The sequence below is a fragment of the Somniosus microcephalus genome, chromosome 11 (assembly GCF_052327205.1).
Source record: "Somniosus microcephalus isolate GS21.2 chromosome 11, FLI_Smic_1.0, whole genome shotgun sequence".
In the NCBI taxonomy this organism is placed as follows: Eukaryota; Metazoa; Chordata; class Chondrichthyes; order Squaliformes; family Somniosidae; genus Somniosus; species Somniosus microcephalus.
This window is the reverse complement of record NC_140997.1, coordinates 226,355,423-226,362,643: the sequence shown is the minus strand read 5'-3', so window position 1 is coordinate 226,362,643 and position 7,221 is coordinate 226,355,423. Positions and strand designations below refer to the sequence as shown.

General features: G+C 44.3%; 1 non-coding gene across 1 annotated transcript; it reads left to right on the top strand.

The window, feature by feature from the left end:
* The first annotated feature begins 674 nt into the window (after positions 1-674).
* trnaf-gaa (transfer RNA phenylalanine (anticodon GAA)) lies at positions 675-747 on the top strand. The gene has a single exon. It is a non-coding gene; the product is annotated as a tRNA-Phe (tRNA).
* Positions 748-7,221: the final 6,474 nt, after the last annotated feature.

Below are 7,221 nucleotides of genomic sequence, written 5' to 3'. Positions count from 1 at the left end.
GCAGTATTTTGCCATCGTATTAGATCCATTCTAATGAGGCCAGCCTCCTGTGTGAAATCGCTCACATTGACTGCAATCTCAGAGATTTCAACACACAATGTCAGCTGACAGTTCAGCGCAGTGCCGAGGGAGCGCTGCGCTGTCGGAGTTGTCGTCTTTCCGATGAGACATTGAACCGAGGTTGCACCTCGTCTGCCCCCTCAGGTGGACGTAAAAGATCCTACGGCCACTATTTCGAAGAGCAGGGGAGTTCTCCCCGGTGTCCTGGCCAATGTTTATCCCTCAACCAACATCACTAAAAATATCTGGTCATCATCTCGAAGCTGTCTGTGGGACTTTAAAATGGCTGCCGTGTTTCCCTACATTACAACAGTGACTACACTTCATGAAAGAACGTCATTGGCTGTAAAGTGCTTTGGGATGTGCTGAGGTCGTGAAAGGCGCTATATAAATGCAAGTTCATTCTTTACCTATCCTCTGAGATGTACAGCAACAGGGTCTGTATTGAGAGCCTGATTTACATCTGTTTCTCTTGTAATTACAAGGCTCCACAGACTTTTGGTTGGTTTCCAATTCAGAGACAATGGAGATTGTTTCAGTGATCCGTGAACAAGTAGTTTAGATTGTTTTTGAGTTCCCTCCTCCTCCTCACCCCTCAGCCTGATCTAGTATCTGCCAAAATAGCTCAGTTGGGAGAGCGTTAGACTGAAGATCTAAAGGTCCCTGGTTCGATCCTGGGTTTCGGCAGATGTTTTTATGGGGAGAAAGCAGGAACAGGGTACTGAATTTGGATGATCAGCCATGATCTCATTAAATGGCAGAGCAGGCTCGAGGGGCCGAATGGCCTACTCCTGCTCCTATCTTCTGTGTTTCTCCACTGTTTCTGTTGGATGCTCTGTTCTCTAGTACTGTAGCAGTAGCCTGACCATTGAGAAGAGAGCAGTGATCTCTGTGGTGGGACAGCTAGTGAGGTGAACCCTTCTTTTTCATATAATACAAAACAGATAATGCTGGGAAACAACCAGGCAGCATCTGTGGAGAGAGAAACAGAGTTAATGTTTCAGGTCGATGACCCTTCATCAAAACTTGTGGAATTTAAGTTGGAATCCATTATGAGTAAGTCAGAGCTGGAGACAGTTGCTGAGGAAAGAGATGTGGCTGTGAAAGCGAGTTTTAGTAGACACCTGGTCAAACACGAGAGGGGGAACAGAAAATAATGAAGGTGAACAAGTTAAAAGAGGCAAACGGAAATCCCGCCAGAGAGAAGAGCAGAATCTCTTAAAGGTGGGCATTCCTGGACGAGAAATGGCAGTGACTCTAAAACAAAAGCAAAATACTGCGGATGCTGGAAGTCTGAAATACAAACAGAAAATGCTGGAAACACTCAGCAGGCCAGGCAGCATCCGTGGAGAGAGAAACAGAGTTAACGTTTCAGGTCAATGATGTTTCATCAGAACTGCAAAAAGTTAGAGATGTAACAGATTTTAAGCAAGTGTAGGGACAGGGAAAGGGGGGAGAGGAGGAAAGAACAAAAGGGAAGGTCTGTGATAGGATGGAAGGCTGGAGAGATTAAATGACAAAAGGTATTGTACAAAGCAAAAGGAGATGGTAATGGAACAAGTAAAGAAACAAAAGATGAGTCTAGAAGAGGTGTAAATGGGAATAGCAGCATTATCAACAGCTGCCATCTGAAAAAATGGGGGCCGAGGTTATGATCTTAAATTGTTGAACTCGATGTTGAGGCCAGAAGGCTGTAAAGTGCCTAATCGAAAGATGAGGTGCTTTTCCTCGAGCTTACGCTGAGCTTCGTTGGAACAGTGTAAGAGGCCGAGGACGGTGAGGTCTGAGTGGGAGTGGAGCGGAGAATTAAAGTGACAGGTGACCGGAAGCTCGGGGTCACGCTTGCAGACTGAACGGAGGTGTTCCGCAAAGCGGTCACCCAATCTCTTACCTAAGGTGTGGACTTTGGGATGAATTAGAAATGTACGATGGCATTCTAAGAACATAAAAACATAAGAAATAGGAGCAGGAGTCGGCCATTTGGCCCCTCGAGCCTGCTCCGCTGTTCAATAAGATCATGGCTGATCATCTACCTCATCTCCACTTTCCTGCACTATCCCCATATCCCTTGATTCCCTTAATATCCAAAAATCTATCGATCTCTGTCTTGAATATACTCAACGACTGAGCCTCCACAGCCCTCTGGGGTAGAGAATTCCAAAGATTCACCACCCTCTGAGTGAAGAAATTTCTCCTCATCTCAGTCCTAAATGGCCGACCCCTTATTCTGAGACTGTGACCCCTGGTTCTAGACTCCCCAGACAGGGGAAACATCCTCCCTGCATCTACCCTGTCAAGCCCTGTAAGAATTTTGTATGTTTCAATGAGATCACCTCTCATTCTTCTAAACTCTAGAGAATATAGGCCCAGTCTACTCAATCTCTCCTCATAGGACAATCCCCCTATCCCAGGAACCAGTCTGGTGAACCTTCATTGCACTCCCTCTATGGCAAGTATATCCTTCCTTAGGTAAGGAGACGAAAACTGTACACAATACTCCAGGTGTGGTCTCACCAGGGCCCTATATAATTGCAGTAAGACATCTTTACTCTTATACTCAAAGCCTCTTGTAATAAAGGCCAAATTCCATTTGCTTTCCTAATTGCTTGCTGTACCTGCATGTTAACTTTCAGTGATTCGTGTACAAGGGCACCCAGGTCCCTCTGAACAACAACATTTCCCAATCTCTCACCATTTAAAAACACTCTGCTTTTCTATTTTTCCTACCAAAGTGGATAACTTCACATTTCTCCACATTATATTCCATTTGCCATGTTCTTGCCCACACACTTAGCCTGTCTATATCCTCTTGAAGCCTCTTTACATCCTCTCACAACTTACATTCCCACCCAGCTTTGTATCATCAGCAAACTTGAATATATTACATTTGGTCCCCTCATCCAAATCATTGATGTAGATTGTGAATAGCTGAGGCCCAAGCACTGATCCTTGTGGTACCCCACTAGTTACAGCCTGCCAACCTGAAAATGACCCATTTATTCCTACTCCCTGTTTTCTGTCCGTTAACCAATCCTCAATCCATGCTAGTATATTACCCCCAATCCCATGAGCCCTAATTTTGTTTAATAACCTCGTGTATGGCACCTTATTGAATGCCTTCTGAAAATCCAAATACACCACATCCACTGGTTCCCCCTTATCTATTCTGCTAGTTACAACCTCAAAAAACTAACAGATTCATCAAACACGATTTCCCTTTCATAAACCCGTGTTGACTCTGCCCAACCCTATTAAATGTCCTGTTACCACGTCCTTAATAATGGATTCTAGCATTTCCCCTACTACTGATGTCAGGCTAACTGGTCTGTTGTTCCCCGTTTTCTCTATCCCTCCTTTCTTAAATAGTGGGGTTACATTTGCTATTTTCCAATCTGCGGGAGCCGTTCTAGAATCTATGGAATTTTGGAAAATGACAACCAATGCACCCACTATCGCTATAGCCACCTCTTTCAAAACCCTAGGATATAGGCCATCAGGTCCAGGGGATTTATCGGCTTTCAGTCCATTTAATTTCTCCAGTACTATTTTTTTTACTAATACTAATTTCTTTCAGTTCATTACTTGCGCTAGATCCTTGGATCTCCACTATTTCCGGGAAGTTTTTTGTGTCTTCTTCCGTGAAGACAGACACAAAGTATTTGTTTAATTTCTCAGCCATTTCCTTATTCCCCATTATAATTTCTCCTGTCTCAGCCTGTAAGGGACCCACATTTACTTTCACTAATCTTTTCCTTTTTATATACCTCTAGAAGCTTTTACAGTCTGTTTTTATGTCTCTTGTTAGTTTACTCTCATTCTATTTTCAGTTTCTTTATTAATTTCTTGGTCCTCCTTTGCTGAATTCTAAAATCCTCCCAATCCTCAGGCTTACTACTCTTTTTGGCAACATTATAATCCTCTTCCTTTGATCTAATACTATCTTTAACTTCTCTTCTTAGCCACGGTTGGACCACTTTTCTTGTGGAGTTTTTGTGCCTTAAAGGAAGGTATATTTGTTGTAACTTATGTATTATTTCTTTAAATGCTAGCCATTACTTGTCTACCGTCATACCTTTTCATGTAGTTTCCCAATCTACCTTAGCCAACTCGTCCCACATACCTACGTAGTTTGCTTTGTTTAGATTTACGACCCTGGTTTTGGATTTAACTAAATCACTTTCAAACTCAATATAAAATTCTATCATATTATGGTCACTCTTCCCTGAAGACCCCTTTACTACAAGGTTACTAATTAACCCTTTCTCATTACATAATACTAGATCTAAAGTAGCCTGTTCCCTAGTTGGTTCCTCAACATACTGATCTAGAAAACTGTCCTGTATACATTCCAAGAAAACCAAAGAAATCATTGTGGACTTCAGGAAGTCTAAAGGCGGAAGTCACACCCCCATCCACATCAATGGGGCTGTGGTGGAAAGGGTGGACAGCTTTAAGTTCCTCGGAGTCCACATCACGGAAGACCTCTCCTGGTCCCTCAATACCTCCTCTCTGGTGAAGAAGGCCCAGCAGCGCCTATATTTCCTAAGGAGGCTGAAGGGATGTAACCTGTCACCCCTGATCCTCTCTAACTTTTACCGCTGCACAATAGAGAGCATCCTGACGAACTGTATCACAGTATGGTATGGCAGCTGTAGCTACTATGACTGGAAAGTCCTGCAGCGGGTAGTCAAAAATGCCCAACGCATTACCGGCACCCGGCTACCGACCATAGAGCAAATATACCAGAAACGCTGTTTACAGAGGTCACGGTCCATCATCAAAGACCCTACCCACCCCAGCCACAGTCTGTTCGCCCTCCTGCCATCTGGGGGACGCTACAGATGCATTCGCACCCGTACGACCAGATTTAGGAACAGCTTCTTTCCCAGGGCTGTCATCCTACTGAACTCCACAAATAAACTCTAAAGCCTGCACATCTGCCAATGCACTTTATTATGGTTATGTTTGTGTTAATGTATTACAAGCCAAATGTATGTGGAATGTTTAAATGTCTTAATCTAAATGTACACTCTCGGGAACCGCAAGCCTACATTTCGTTGTACTGCACTTGTGCACTAACAATGACAATAAAATTTGATTTGATTTGATTACTGCAAATTTGGTTTGCCCAGTCTATATGTAGATTAAAGTCCCCCATGATTACTGTATTACCCTTGTTACATGCGCCTCTAATTCCCTGGTTTATACTCTGCCCTACATTACAACTACTGTTTGGGGGCCTATAAACAACTCCCACCAATGTTTTCTGCCCCTTGCTGTTTCTTAGCTCCACCCAAACTGATTCTACTTCTTGATTTTCAGAGCTAAGATCCTTTCTCTCTACTGTCTTTATCCCATCCTTTATTATCAGGGCTACCCCGCCTCCTTTTCCATTTTGCCTATCCCTTCTAAAAGTTAAGTATCCTGGAATATTTAGTTCCCAACCTTGGTCACTTTGCAACCATGTCTCTGTAATGGCTATTAGATCAAACCTATTCATTTCTATCTCCACTATGAATTCATCCATTTTGTTGCGAATGCTTCGCGCATTCAGATATAGTGCCTTTAGCTTTGATGTATTTCTATTTTTCCCTGATGTCACCTTAGTCACTGATGCCTTGTTACCTTTGTTACTCTCTGTCCCTTCCTGACCCACTCTGCTTATTTTTACCCAAAACTCTACTCTGCTCTGGAGCCTTGACATTTCTCTCGCTGCTTTTAAATGTACTCTTTCCTGAAACTTCCCACCCCGCCGTTCATTAGTTTAAAGCCCTGTCTACTGCCCTAGTTATTCGGTTCGCCAGGACACTGGTCCCAGCCAGGTTTAAGTGGAGCCCATCCCAACGGAACAGCTCCCTCTTTCCCCAGTACTAGTGCCAGTGCCCCATGAACTGAAACCCCTTCCTCCCACACCACTCTTTGAGCCACGCGTTTAAACCCCTAATCTGTTTGTCTCTATGCCAATTTGCACGTGGCTAAGGTAACAATCCAGAGATTATTACCTTTGAGGTTCTGCTTTTTAATTTGGATCCTAGCTCCTCAAACCCCCTCAGCAGAACCTCATTCCTAGTTCTACCTATGTCGTTGGTTCCTATGTGGACCACGACAACTGGATCCTCATCCTCCCGCTCTGAGTTCTCCACCAGCCGCAAGGAGATGTCTTTAACCCTGGCACCGGGCAGGCAACACAATCTTCGGAACTCTTGGTCGCTGCTGCAGAGAACAGTATCTATCCCCCTGACTATACTGTCCCCTACCACAACTACATTCCCTTTCACTCCCCCCCACCTGAATGGCCTCCGGCACCATGGTGCCATGGTCAGCTTGCTCATCCACCCTGCAGGCTTTTCCCTCATCCACACAGACAGCAAGAACCTCATACCTGTTGGATAAGGGCAAAAGCTGAGGCTCCTCCAGCACTGCACCTGGTTTCCCCTTACCTGCCTGAGTTGCAGTCACAACCTCCTGCCCCTGACCACTAACCAGACCTGTACCACTACCTAACCTAAGGGGTGTGACTGCCTCCTGGATCAAAGTGTCCAGGTAACTCTCCCCATCCCTGATGCCCCGCAATGTCGGCACCTCAGACTCCAGCTCAAACACTCTGAGCTGTAGTTCCTCAAGGTGCAGGCACTCACTGCAAACATGGTTGTCCAGGATCACAATGCTCTCCACAAACTCCCACATGCCGCAGTTGTGGCACACCAGCTGCACTGCCATCCCTATATGACCTTGCTTTATTTAATTACATTTAATTACATTTTTAATTAGGTAACTTAGTTTAAAGTGTAGTTTCTTGACTGCTTACTTGATCTAGATTAAGTTAAGGGTACTGAAGTTAAATATCTACCTGTAACACAAAGCACTACAAGTAGTGGAGGCAAAAAGCAACAACTCCTTCCCGCCTCCTCTCCGAATTCCCACTCTTTCCAAATTCCCAAATAAAACACTCTGTTTAAGTGCACTCTCTTTCAATCCCATTCCGTGCTTATGTTGAGGTGTAAATGGGAATGGCAGAATCATCAACAGCTGCCATCTGAAAAAATGAGGGCCGAGGTTATGGTCTGAAATTGTTGAACTCGATGTTGAGTCCAGAAGGCTGTAAAGTGCCTAATCGAAAGATGAGGTGCTGTTCCTCGAGTTTACGTTGAGCTTCGTTGG